This window comes from Otolemur garnettii, unplaced genomic scaffold (assembly GCF_000181295.1).
Source record: "Otolemur garnettii isolate 467f Iridium unplaced genomic scaffold, OtoGar3 scaffold00002, whole genome shotgun sequence".
Taxonomy (NCBI): domain Eukaryota; kingdom Metazoa; phylum Chordata; class Mammalia; order Primates; family Galagidae; genus Otolemur; species Otolemur garnettii.
The window spans coordinates 34,921,337-34,936,330 of record NW_003852397.1 but is presented as its reverse complement, the minus strand read 5'-3'; the positions used below and the strand labels follow the sequence as shown (position 1 = coordinate 34,936,330).

At 33.9% G+C, this 14,994-nt stretch overlaps 1 protein-coding gene and 1 pseudogene across 1 annotated transcript in view; one reads left to right on the top strand and one right to left on the bottom strand.

Moving 5' to 3' along the window:
• Window positions 1-7,215, bottom strand: part of LOC100965031 — a 45,331-nt pseudogene extending 38,116 nt beyond the window's left edge.
• TBC1D5 (TBC1 domain family member 5) overlaps window positions 1-14,994 on the top strand; it is a 551,029-nt gene that overhangs the window by 76,479 nt on the left and 459,556 nt on the right. The gene's annotated exons all lie outside the window — the stretch shown is intronic.

The window sequence follows — 14,994 nt, the reverse complement described above, 5'->3', positions numbered from 1 at the left end:
TAAACTTTCAAAATGTTGTCTAGGAAGCTAAAACTGTTTAACAGATGTGATTGCTTCATTGTTTCAAATTTATGCCAATCAGAGTTGATAGGATTTGATCACACTCTAGTAGATTTATGAGATAAATTACAATATTATATGACACACTTCAGATAGAAAAACATCAATGTAAGTTGAACATGATTTCTTATTTAAGATAACAAGCCAGTAATTCTTTAAATCAAGTAGTAGCTACTTTGAGAGAATATTTATCAGTTTTTATGGAAATTAACAGTACCTTTCATGTTTTCTTCAGGGTAACAAAAAGTATATTAAACTTTTGTTTTTGTGTACAAATATAAATAGGAGGCGTTTTGTGTCCATTTAAGTATAGATAGTCTGTCAATTTCTAAAGACCTTAAAAAAAATGAGGTTGAACTTACAAGAAATTTGACTGCAGAAAAGTCTAATACAGGATGAAAAAAACCTGTCCTTGTGGTACTAAATTTCTTTAAGGTTTTATTGGATATGTCCAAATAGAAGTTTATTACCTCACATAACAAAGAAAATGGAAAGGAACATACTTACTAATTTAAGTGATGGTTTCCCCTAGGGAAGTTAGAGCCAAGATACGATACTGTGAGTCAGGCTGTAAACCCTGTTTGTTCTCAGCAAATTATAGAACTATTTTTTTAAAAGCCCCTAGAGACAATGTTTTCTATAATAACTTTATTTGGAAGGCCTACAGGTGGAATCCTTCAGCTGAATTTTGAAATAAAAGCAAGGGATCTCCTGAGAACTTGATTTGTAATTGTTACTAAATCAAATAATTTGTGAAAAGAAGATAGATTTTTAAAAATTTATTAGATATAAATTTTGAATTTGTAGAATATGGGGACGAGGCAAACTAATGATTTTTACGAAGGTAGACCCTCATGTTTCAGGTTAGGATGCTATAAAATCTCAGTTTTTTCAGAAGGAAATTGTTTAACTCATGACTTAGATACTAATAATTTTAGAAAGTACACAGGAGAAATAGAACATGCAATGTTGTTAATAGTAATTCTGCATAGTAAATACATTCACCATATGTATTTTTCAAAACCTTCCTTTCTTGGAGATAACCACCAGACTGACACTGGTTTATATCTATACTTCCTTCTTTAATATTATTACTATGTTTATGTGTTCATTTACCTAACTGAAATATTCTTTTAGCCTTTATGTAATTTTTTTTAAGTTTCTTTTTAACCCAGCCTTATTCTTAAACTGTTTTTTGCTACTGTTTGTACACCTGGTAGATTCACTTTAATTGTGCTGTAGTATTTCATGATAGGACAACTTTGGTGCCAGTTTGTGCATCTTTTGACAGAAATCACAGGATGCTTTGCACAGACTTTTTCACAGATACTTATGGTACTCTGCAGGGCTCAGTGTTTTCAGCACATGGGACAAGCTACCATCAGCTCTTAGAGAGTTGTGTCCAGGTTCTGTCATTAGGCAGCATTATCAGGCAATTTGGTGCCACTAGAGTGTGCATTGCTTTCTCTTGCTGAATTTCTTGTTCCTCTAAGCCAATCCACTGTTTCCATTCATGCCAAAGAAGCCTGCAGACAACCTTGCTGTGCTGTTCTTTCAAAACAATGTTCTCATATCCTTACTCCCTCCTAATATGAAAAAATTAATTTCTATATATTTTATGTGTGTTTGAAAAAGGTGGTTTTTAAAAATGTATATATTTTCAGGTTTCTGCAGTTTGTTTTATTTTAAACTGTAGGAGGCTAGAACCTATGCTATTTGGAGTTTATTTTGCCACAGCAACATGTGTGCTGTGTCTGTGTATAAAAATGACATGGTTTTGCTTAATGTGAACAATATGATTTCGTGCCCAGAGAGTAATATAATTCTTTTAGTAAATAACAATGAAACAATTGATTATTAAAAAGATATGCTCTTATTTTGTGAATATTTTGGGATGTTTTAAGAGATTATTTAAAAATTTTATGATCTAAATTGCATTCTTCAGGTTTAATTTTGTATTATAATTTTCATTAGTCTAGCTAATTTAATTTTAATGCATTTATATTTTTGAAGAAACCATATTTGGTAGGAGTCATATATTTAAAAGTATTTTTAAACTCCTGTTACACACTCAGGATTTGTATTGTGGTGCACTCTCAGACTATTAAAGAAGAAGCTGTCTGTTTGTGAAATGTTTTGACTATGTGCCCAGCAGCTTGAAGCTGCCTTTTATAAAGCCAAATATTAGACAATTAATGTTATTAACCCTTTCCCTGGAAGTATTTCTTCTTGAAATAAAAGATTAAGTAATTGCTATGTATAGATCATTTCTTGTATATCAGTAGTTCTTAGAAAGCTGAAAAATGTGTGTGCTATGCAATAAACAGATGCTGCTCTAACAGTGCAATATATTATGTACCAAAAATGATCACTGTTTTAATCATAGATGCTGATTTAATGAGACAAGACTAGCTTGCATCAAAAATGGGTTTAGGGTATGATTATTTGCTTTTTCTGTGTTTTTTTCTACATAATTAATAGGCATACCATTTTACATCATTATTATATTGGGTTAAGTTTTTATTTTATTTTTTGAATTTATAGGTGTTTGTAATTGCAACCCATTCAAGATAGTTATTAAAATAATTTAAAGAAGATACCCTGACTTATTCTATAGTAACTCTACTTTGTACAAACAAAATTCCTTATATGCTTATGTTCTAAAGTTCCTACCTTTTTTTTTTTTTTTTTTGAGTGGGACTGAATATTTTCTATAATTTATGGGAGATTTGGGGGGCAGGTAGTCAATGAATTGGCTCCTGTAAGATGGTGGAGCTTGAGATTTCAAGTCTCTCTCACGCAGTGGGATGCGCTTTTGGTTTGCTGTCCTCAGAGTCACTGGAATCTTTTCTTGTGTCTGAGAGAAGCACTTTGTTATGCTTTGCTTTTGTCTTCTTTTCATTTAATTTATTCCAGGAACACCTCAAACTTGAGTGCAGTCACTGACTTTGAGCCCTTAACTTATTCTGCATCTGGATTGTACTTCTTATTTGACAAATTTGCCTTTACATATGGTCAGATAATTCTATATTTGGAAAAATATGCCTATTGTGCTTTACTTCACTGAACCTAGCAGAGTTAAATGTAGTTTGGATGCATAGGGAAGAATTAATGATTGGAAGATACAGAGTTGGTAAATTATTTATTCTGGCCCTGAGGAAGCTGAAAAGCTGAGTGAAAGACTAATAAATCATTTGTGGTAGTGCTGGTTGTCACTTCCAATTATTTTAGACGGTTTTGTGATAAACTGCAGCACCTGCTAGATATCTGCACACCCTCCCTTGATGCTAGTGGTGCCGCTTGTTTAGTCGATTATCAAAGGCAAGTTTGTGTAAAGTTTATTTAGGTTGGAAAGGAAATTACTCTTTTTAAGTCAATTTTGTTGCTTTTTCCTCATTGTTTGAGTGCTATGAAAAAATTTCTGAGACATGGCCTGCAATCTGGAATATGTATGCCACTTTATCCAGGAGAGACTGTCTTTATCTTTTGTTAAATTAAATACTTGAAGAAGCTTCTTTATTATTCCCAGACTAATTAAAAACTACTTCAACGGAGATGATAAAGATCAAATCATCTTTTTGAAACCTTTTGATAGGGAACTACCATTGTTGCTACCCGAGACATTTGTCTTCATTTTTTGTTTGTGATGGCTGAGGTTTTGGAACTAGTAGCCCAAAAGGTGAGGTCTCTTTTCCCACTGGTCTTAAACTCAGCTGCTGAGTTTTTTTAGAGTGACTGGAAAGAATTGGAAAGAAAATACAGTCTAGACTGGTCTGATTCTAGTAGTCTTGAAACAAGGATACTTTAAAACTTCTTGGGAAATTAATAACAACACATAATGTGCTTGCTTTATGCTTGGAATTAGCTGTTTTCCTTCTGTTAGAGTTTAATAAAATTATTTGTGTTCGAACTGAGACCGTTAGTCTTATTTCTGTTTGTTTAGAGTAACTTCATTTTTACTCAGATTTTTCAGCTTTAACATAAAAATATAAGATAGTTGAGAGGAATCTTAAGATTCTATACAAGGAAATAATCTCGATGAGCAGTCTTATGTTCATTCAGTAGCATTTTCACTCACTGACTTGCTTCTCCTCATCAAACATTTATTAAAGCTCATGTGTGCTAGCCTTCAGGGAGTAAAAACTACTACTGCTAGTAATAACAACTCTTTTTTTTAGATGTTTAGTATGTGCCATCTACTCTCCTTGGCAGATATTAACTTATTTTAATACAAAATCCTATTAGATATTTACTGTTTGTATCCTTATCTGAGAAAGGAGCCTTATGGAGTAATAAGACAATAGTGATTTAGTTTTTTCTTTAGTCTATAGAAGGAAGGAAACTTTTATCTTTGTGGTTCATCTTAGTTAATGGGTTTAGAAATTCCAATCCAAGTAGTGTAATCATAACTATTATTTATTGAACATTTAATTTTGTTTAGGGTACTCTGTATATTGTCATGATGAAGAAATTGAATTTTTTTTTTTTTTGAGACAGATTCTTGCTGTCACCCTAGGTAGAGTGGCATTATCATAGCTTACTGCAACTTCAAATTCCTGGGTTCAAGTGATCCTCCTGCCTCAGCTCCCTTGTAGTTAGACTACAGGTGTGTGATACCACTTTTGCCTAATTTTTCTATTTTTTTTAATAGAGCCAGGGTCTTGCTCTTTTTCAAGCTGGTCTTGAACTCTCCTGAGCTCAAGCAATCCTCCTGGGTTGGCTCCCCAAGTCTGCTAGTATTGTAGGTGTGAGCTCCCCATGTCTGGCCTAGAAAATCTAATCTTAAAGGGATTAAACTATTTGCCCTAGGTTATGCAACTTGGAGGCGGAGGAGCTGGAATTTGATCTAGACTTGACTGCTTATCCGCTTTAATTAGTGGTTACAAACTCTAGTCCTAATGGACTTGGTAAGCAACAGCAGGGGAGAAAAATGAGTTAGTGGGAATCTGGGCAACTGAAGGCTTTGCCAGAAGTGGGCCCAGAACTGTGAATTTAATGCTTCTTTTTTTTTTTTAATGAGAGAAATTAAAAGTCTAGATTTTAATGTGAAATGTTCATTTTTAAATCTAGGCAATTTATTCAGGAAGAATTATCTGCCCACTGCATGTGGCCTGTGGATGCCAGTTTGAAACCTCTGCATATTGCCTTTGGTAGAATTTGTTTTGATCAGGAGGTTTCTCTTCTAACTTTATGACATTGAAAACTAGTAAAAAACTAGGATACAGTGCTAATAGATACATCAGTAAAATTTTATCCTTTAAGGGGTTTAACATACTAGATGAAACAATTATTTTTTAATATATACTTGATATTTAGGTGAGCTTGAATCTTAGGTTATCAAGGGATACTAGTAATTGTCTATAGCATAAAGCATAAAACTAAACAGTAGAAAAAAGTCAAACAAGAATTGTGAAATTATAAGGCGGTATTAAAGTACGTAAATGTTTACTGAAACACGGTCTTCCCTCTTGCCCTCTCCCACTACATGGTACCTTTTATTCCCACTACGTGGTACCTGTGGTACCTTTTATTTCCTTTCCCTACTTATACACATTTCTTTCCCTGTGCTCTGAATCATGTGGGAGATTTAAGATGCATGAGTTTTTTTTAGTGAAATGACTTTACCAGATTACTGAGAGAATTGACTTATATGTAGAGTGTTGTGATGTCTAATGGAATGTAGTGATCAAGGTTTTAGGGAAATGGCTAACTATTTAAACAAGTCAGTTGTGGTTTTATTAATTGCTTTTATATTACTTAAAATACAAATAAAGTATCTCTAGAGATCATTTCAATGTTTTTCATAGATGCTTGAAAAAATGTGCTAATCAGTTATTAAAAGGGTTTTCAGTCCAGGCACTGTGACTCATGCCTATACTCTGAGCACTTTGTGGAGCTGAGGTAGGATAAACACTTGAGTTCAGGAATTAAGGATTAGTCTGGGCAATATAGTAAGACACTGTCTCAGCAAAAATAGAAGTAAAATTACCCCCATGTCGTGGCAGATGCCTGTAGTCTTAGCCATAGGGAGATTTTGCTGGGAAGGGTTGCTTGAGCTCTGGTGCTCGAGGGTGCACCGATTGTGCCACTGCATTATAGCCTAGGTGATCCAGCAAGACCCTGTCTTTAGGAAAAAAAAGGGGGGGGGATTTGAGGTTTTCTTTCATCAGATCCTATCTTATTACTTAAGTAATTTAACCTAAAATCAATGATTTTTTTCTAACAAAAAGCTCTTAATAAATTATGAATTCTTTAGTATATCTTTATATTTAATATGGAAATTAAATACTTGTTATCAACTTAATTTTTCAGCTGTAAGTTGGAGGTTCTTGACCTAAAACATTTCATTCAGTAATATTCAATTGGTCAAAGTATGACTTTAAATATTAATAAAAAAGTCTTTTACTGTGTCTTAGAAGAATATATTCATTATAAAATAATTTCAAAAATTATCGAGGAAAAAATAAACACACATGATTCTACCGCACAGAAACAACTAGCAAATCCCTTTTGTCTTTGGAGTTTTTTTCACATTTCTTAGCATTTAGGTTTGTCTTTAAAAGACTTAAAAATGTTTGACAAAGTTGAAATATTATCTCCTTCATAAAGATTTTCATCCAATAGCTAGAAGTAATTTCCCCTTTTGTATTTTTTTTGGCCAGGGCTGGGTTTGGACCTGCCACCTCTGGCGTATGGGGCCAGTGCCCTACTCCTTTGAGCAACAGGCACCAACCTAATTTCTCCATTTCTAACTACCATGTATGTAACTATAATGGTACCTTTATTATGATACTTTGTATCTACATCCTAACTCTAGTATTTTGAGGGGAAACACCATCTTGTGTTCATTTTTATCATTTTTATAACATTCACTGACTATTGAGTAAGTGAAAGCAGATCTTAAATTTGATTTGTCTCCTGCCAATCAAAGTGGCAAGAAATACATTGGTGTACTTCTTATAATGGGTATACAGGTAGGGCTTTTGTGGAAATGTGTTTATACTAAGAAATCACTGAAGTGTGTGGAGCTAACAGTTCTTCCTACGCGTGAAGATGTACTTGGTCTCCTGTTTCACAGGTAGGTAATGGAGATTTATCATATTCAGGTTTGTTGAGTCTGTTCTGAAGGGTGAATTCTGCTAAGTAAGTGTTCATATATCACACATACAATATTACAGTTTTAAAACACGGCAAAAGAATTTTTGAATTACTGGAAGGTTTATAATTAAATAGAACCAAGGAAATAGAAAGTAGAAAAATTTTGAAATGGTGCAGCAAGTATGTTACTCTGTAGATAAAAAATAATTTAAAATACTAGAGGTGGATGGGTCAGTAGGAAACAAATTTCGGGAGATAAGGAATTGGACCAAAGTCATAAGACTATAGTGTACCTAATGCTAATTACTGGTGTATGCTCAATAAATAATTTTATGAGTAAATGAAAAGCTATGTGTAAAGGCAGTTGAAGATTTTACCATGTGTAGTTTAGTGAAAGTATTAAAAACAACCCATAAATGTCCACATTAGAAAACAGAATCTCTACATTCTTTTACTTACATTGAATAGAAGAACTTAGAAGATAGACTTTTAAAAAACATGACAATGTAAGGAAAGATAAAATAGAATGGCTTCTATTTACTGTGTGTCTAGCACTATGTTGACTATATAATTGGAGGGTTATCTTTGTATAAGCTTTATGGAAACTTTTTAAGTTGGAAGAGGATTTCAGCTGGAGTGTCAAAAGGGTCATACACAAAAAAACCCTCTATATTAAAATAAAATGTGTCCAAGTTTTAAAGAAAAGATCTCAGAGTTTGCAGATGATCCTAAAATTGGAGCTAAGGGAAATAATGAAGAACAATGCAATCAGATTCAAAAAGATTTGGATTGTTTAGGTGATTGGGCCAGCAGATGGCAAATGCAGTTCAGTGTAGACAAATGTAAAATAATTATCTTAGGAACAAAGAACCAATCATACAGCACACTGATCAGGAAAAAATTTGTGAGTTATTGTAGGAAAACCATTCAAACAGTTAACCCGGTGCACAGCTGCAGCAAAAAAGGCAAGCAAGAAACCAAATTAGCAGACGGATAGAATATAAAGCAAGAGGCAATACTTATAGTGTACTAAGAAACTTGCTAGACCCCATTCACATTACTCACTCTACTATGGGTTGACAAAACTACTTTAGGAAGACTAAATTTTTACTTAGAGATAGACTGGAAATTGTACCAAGCAAATCTAATAAATCACATGAAAGAGATTTTAATTAATTTTTATGAACTTTTAATTTATAAACTTTTATTGATATGAGCAAGACACTGAGTCAAAATAAAGTCACTCAAGTGGCTCATGCCTGTAATCTTTGCACTCTAGGAGGTGGAGATGAGTGGATTGTTTGAGCTCAGGGGTTTGAGACCAGCCTGAATAAGAGTGAGACCCTGTCTCTACCAAAAATAGGAAAATTAGCCAGGTGTTGTGGTAGGTACCTGTAGTCCCAGGTACTTGGGATGCTGAGGCAAGAGGATCACTTGAACCTATGAGTTTGAGGTTAATGTGAGCTACAATGATGCCATGGCACTCTATCCAGAATGACAGAATGAGACTCAATCTTAAAAAAAAAAAAAAAAAAAAAACTCCAGACAAACAATATACAACTATAGTGCTATGAAAAAAAAAAAAAAAAAAAACCAAACCAACCAAACAAAAACACCCAAGACAAAGTAAAGGCACTTATGTCTGTCCACTATAAAATGTTGGTCTTAGAGGATGTATATGGTTTCCATTGCCTAGGGCAGGCGTCCTCAAACTATGCCCCACGGGCCACATGCGGCCCACTGAGGACATTTATCCAGCCTGCTGGGTATTTTTGCCACTGCTGCCTGTACTGCGTAGTAGCTGACTTGTCCTGGGGCCCGCAGTCTGGCCCTCCAACGGTCTGAGGGACAGTGAACTGGCCCCCTGTTTAAAAAGTTTGAGGACCCCTGGCCTAGGGTCTTACTAAATCCCCTTTCTAGTTAGGTAGGAAGCTGCCTCTCAACTCTTAAGAGTAAGGAAACCTGAAGGCTTGCCAAAAGACCTAAGGGTACCTTGGCTGCTGGAGAGATCACAAGCAGGCTTTAGGTGATCCACTTAACTCTTAATGCAGTAACAAAAGTTGAAGGCTATTTTCTTGGCTTTGGAGGCAGAAATTTTTCTGTGGTTTGTCTTTGTTGGTTCTTGTTTAAGCTTGATTCTCTAACCCTGTCTCATTTTTTTTTTTTTTTTTTAGCTATCCTGTACTTATCCAATCAATTCCTTTTTGACTTAAAGTAACCAGAATGTCTTTTGTTTATAATCAAGAGCCTTGACTGCTATATAGGCAGTCCCAGGGTTATGAACAAGATAGATTCTGTAGGTTTGTTCGTAAGTTGAATTTGTATGTAAGTCAGAACAGGTACATTTACCTGTTACCTGTAAAAGCCCCCGTTTGCCAGTACAGGTTGAATGTTAATCAGATGTTTGTAATTCAGGACTTACTGTATTAGCCTTCATTCTTTTAAGTGTGAGTTGTACATAAGGGGATGTTTGTAACTCGAGGACTGCCTTTCAGTGATAGGACTGCCTGTGGTGATAGTGTTCTATTACTTTAACCTTGGCCATTGCATTATTTTTTGGTTTTGCTCTATAATGTGTTTGGAGTGATTTTATTGTAAATCATTTTTTGGGTGAGGAAAAGATGATTAAAATGAAAATCTCTCTCTTTCCCTCCCTCTCTTTTTCTTTTTCTCTTTCTCTCTCCTACCTTCTTCCTCTCTCTTCTTCCAAATTGCAGTTGAAAATAAGTAAGAAAAATTTATATTAATATCATCAACATCTGTAAGTCTCATGTAAACTTAACTTTATCCATGCAGTTGAATAGTGTCACTGTGAAAAACGGCTTTTGTTCTCTAGAGTTTGTTAGAAGAGTATTTATATTTTAAAATAAGGTTTAATTGGTATCTCTAAAAATACTTTCTTCTTTTATTTTGGAGGAAACTTAAACAGATTATTTTCTTAGTGTTTCATGAGTTAAAATAGGTGCTAGAATCAGGAATACTGTCCCAAGGTTTTTGATTTCTTCATCATTGATTAATGAATATTTGTTAATTTTTTAAAGAATAACACTTGTGAATTAGTGATTGTGAATTATATTTTAGATTTGTGGTAAGTTGATTTTTTATTATTTAGAATCAATTTTAATCCCACAAGTGGTAGTTGTCTGTTTATCACATATCTTACTGACTCATAATTTATATATTGTTGGTCTAGTACGTCTAAGCTTGAAGCACAGGCACATGAGGAAGGGGGAAATAAAAAGTTTATTTTGGAGAGTGGTGTGCATGGCTATTCCTTGGTGAGATTTTGAAGTAAGTAGGAGTTTGTGACCTTTTCATCGTTTTTAAAAGTGCAGTGGAAACTTACCATCAGAAAGATGTCCTGTCCTTGAGTTCATTACTCCCAGACCTCTGGGTTGCCAGAGCTCTTATCTTACCCTAAAACTTATATGTATGAGGGTATCCAAAGTAGGTGTTATGATTCACATTTCATACCCTCCTCCTCCTCTGCCCCATAAAAGAGATTGTGGGCAGGAAAGCTGTGTGACTAGACTATTTGAAGCATCTGTGTTAATACTCAATAGCATAGCCTTTTACTTTCTTATAGATTACTCAAGAATACTTGTGAATGTAAATGATTTTTTGAAATTTTGGTTAGTGTGGCTCAGGGAAGGTAAAAACTTCATGTAGTATTCAGGAAAATGTCTTTGGTCCTTGTTGCACAGTTAGGAACTGCCCGTGTCATGTACCTTTATAATAAAGTAAATCCCTATACTTGGAAAATTAATTATAAGTCTTTTGACATTTATTGCTAAAATTTAAAAGTTTCTTTTCTACCAGCAAATATGGAGATTCCTGGAATTTCCACATTAACAGTGGTGTTAATATAACTTAAAAAGAAAAGGTCTTTATTGATGTTATAGGAGTAAAGTAGTATCTTGTTTTAATGTACCTTTTTAAATGCTGTTGACCATTTGCATTTATTTTATGATTTACCCCTTTATATTGCTTGCCTGTTAGGTATTTTTCTTATTTAAGTACTTAATTATGTATTAAGAAGATTAACCCTTTTCTCTGTTTTATTTATGTATTGAATTTTTTTAACTAATGAGTTGAGGAATTTTGTTTTAGTTTTTATAAGTTTTGCGTTTTAAACATTTTTTAATTTTTATGTAATCAAGTATGTATTGATCTGCAAAATTTTCTTATCTTTAATATTTAAAATTAAAAATATACATACAATTTTAATTGGTCTAGGATTTTAAATGTTAGTTTGGGGGCATATGTTTTGTATTTTCTGTGTTTTGGGCTTTATAGATCTCAATGTACATACAGACCACAATCATGAATGTAAAGGAGAGAACACTGGAATTGTTTCCAGATGACTATGACCTTGAGTTTCAGCTTCTGCATTTGTGAAATGAAGATATTGGTCTGGTTCAGTGCTGTTAATTCATTGTTCTGTTCATGAACTACAGTAAGAGATAAAATTTAAATCAGCCTGGGAAATACATACATATGAATAGACATGTATGTGTGTGTATATATACGTATATAACACATACGTAATATGTGTGTTCTACTTTTTGTGTGTCATGCCATATGCTATGCAATGCCAAATCATTAAAAAAAAATCTGCTGTGTGCAACTCACTTTGCTTTCACTAAGGAGGTAGTAGCATTTGAGAAATCACTGCTTTAACTGGACACTTAGATGCACTGTGGCTGACCAAATAACAGATGCAAATAACTTATCATGTTAGCTAATTAGAGGGCCTGGGTCCTATCTAAAGGCATTCAAATTAAAATAAAGCAAAACACAACATCTTGTTGGTGAACAAACATTTTCACGTGGAATTCAGCCTTCTCATTTTGGTCCCTAACCTAGTCTAAAGGTTAAAAACAAACAAACAAAAATATATAAAATACAAGCAACAAGCTTGTATTTATAGCACTGTTAACTTGCTACAAAATGTTTTAAATCATTCACAGACAGTGGAAACAGACCATACTTTAAATAGTATCTTTGAGCTTTCTTTTTACCTTCTTGCTCTTATTTGGCTCCATGACTACTTCTGGCCATGAAAATTAGTAGTAAAGTGGCCTCGCTCACTTTTTCTGATTTGATGAGAAATGATACCTATGATAGGATCTGAGAAGAAAAATGTAAAAAGATTATTCTTGATACCTGAGTTACTCTGAAGACTGATTATAGGGGAAAATGAACTTTGTTCATTCCATGTCAAGCTAAGGTAATGACGAGATATCCCAGCAAGTATGTGCACAAACATAAGATGCTGACGAATAACTATAGAAAAAGCATACAGGAAAAGTTCAGTGTTATTAAAAGAATACAACAGTAGTTGGATATGTATTGAATCTTTTGTGTCTGTGTTTGCACACAAAATTATTTTTATGGCTTGATTTTCTGGTTTTGGGGACAAGGTTATAGATACCGCCAAGAGAGATTCTGTGATGTATAATCATTAAGGCTTATTTTGGTGACTTGGGTAATTGTAAATAGAACCATGGAGCCATTAGGCTCCAGATGGGACTTTAATCTGGCTTCTGATTGAACAGAGTATCCTTGTAGAGTCTCTAAGCATCTGTTTTGGAAATATATATGACATTATTCAAAATTTGTACAAATTAACCCACCCTTGGGTTATAATTCAATTTTTCTTTATTGAGAAATGAATTACGAACAGTTTTATGCAATCTAGTGAAACTAGCCTATACCCGTTATTTATGTGTTTATTAAATGGTCATTTAGATTTTTGTGATTGAACTCTTAATGGATTTAAGAAAACTTATATTAGATTTTTAAAAATTACAATTAGTTTATAAAATGCGAAGTGTTGTTTCCTAATTTTAAATAGCTTTCCTCTAGGATTTTTTTTATTTTTATTTTTTATTTTTTTAGACAGAGTCTCATTCTGCTGCCCTAAGCTAGAGTACTGTGGTTTCAGCCTAGCTCATAGCAACCTCAAACTCTTAAATTCAGGCAGTCTTTCTGCTTAGCCTTCTGAGTGGCTGGCACTATAGGTGCTCACCTCAATGTCATCTAATTTTTCTATTTTTATTTTAGTAGAGATGGGTGTCTCACTTTTGCTCAGGCTGGTCTTGAACTTTTGAGCTCAAGGATGTGGCTGGTGCCTTGGGTTCCTAGAATGCTAGGATTATAGGCGTGGACCACTGTACCCAGGCATGGGTACTTATTTTTGATAGACTTTTTAAAAATGCTAATAGTGGTTTCACTTTTGAATAATAGAATCCTCTAAATAATCTGCCTTATTCCAGAATGAAATTTATTTTTTCCCATAATGGAAACTTCATAGGTAGGGTAGGCTGTGGGACTTGATGGCTAAACACTATGGGTAGGAACAAATACCAGCTTGATTTATCTGTCTTTTCTTCTTTTGTCTTCAGGCTGGTTATCTTTCATGTTCACAGGTTGGCTACCATTAGCAGCTGAAACAACGGACATCCTTTAGTTCCAGCAAAGGAAAAAGAATTTGTCTCCTCACTGTAGACTAAAAGTTCTTTCCTCAGTTTTCTTAGTCCCATTCAGATCACATTGTCTACCTCTGAACCAGTGACAATCACCATCTACTGTTCGATTTAATTAAGTCTGGGTTGCTGAACCAGTTGCTAGTAAGAAATATGGTATTATGGAGTTTGGTGATTCAGGGTCTGTTTCAAGAGGTGAGAGAAGTCTAGAAAGGTCAGTCTCTCCTGAGTCATGGGAGAGGAAAGATAAAAATGGCTGTTGGATCTGAAGTGAGTTGAATGGAATGTCTACAGTGAGCATTATGAAAGTTCTAATCCATTCCTTGATTAAGGTATTAGTTTCTTTTCTCTCCTTGTATTTTTCATTATTAGTATGGTTTTTAATTAATTATTTTCCTATTTCTAGAACACAGAAATTAAAATTATATTGTGGGTAGAAATAATAGGTATTTTATAGTTGCCTGGGCTTTCTTACTACATAGAGACTAGAAAAATTATAAATATTACCTGGCACAGATGAAGTAAAGGAGATTGCATTATTAAATAAATGTTAATCTTATTTTCTCAAGAAACTGTTTATACATCATTACTATTTGTCCCTTCCTTAGAGAAGGCAGTATAATTCTGTGAGCCCACAATTCTCAGCAGCCTGCCCTGCTGTGTGTAGCTAAAGTTTGTTTTTTTTTTTAACCGAAGTATAATTTGCATATAAGGAAATGTTTAATGGCTGAGAATGAGTATTGGAAATGAAGGTTTTAAATTCATAGCAGAAAGATCTTATCCTGGGTTTAAGTTGGGAAATACTGAAAATAGTGCTGCATAAGAGAAAATTTCTCAAGGGGTACTGGAACAATTGTAAATTTTAGTTTTCCATCAGTGAACCCTAGATGATACTATTTGCAGATTTTCTTGAAGGGTGAAAGGTGTTCTCAGTTCATCCTCTGTGGAAAGCTAATTAGCAAAAAACAGGTTCTTGCATATTCTTTATGATATCTGACACCACACATAAGCAAAAAAAGTCCTCATAAAATCAATATATGACCTGCTAAACCTCCCTGCTACGGCATGCTACCATACTGAATACTGTAGGCAGTGGTAAGAAAATGGGGGTAAATATTTGTGTATCTAAACATATCTCACAAATAGAAAAGGTTCAGTATAAATATAGCATTACAATCTTATGGGACCCCTGTCCTTTATGCAGTCTGTCACTGATTGAAAAGTTGTTATAAAGCACATTATGTTCTTGTATAAAATAGCTAGATTTTCAGCAGTGAAATTTGCTGAAATTTTTTTTTGTTGTTAATAAATTAGATTTGCAGAAAGCATTTTTTTTTTTTTTTTTTTT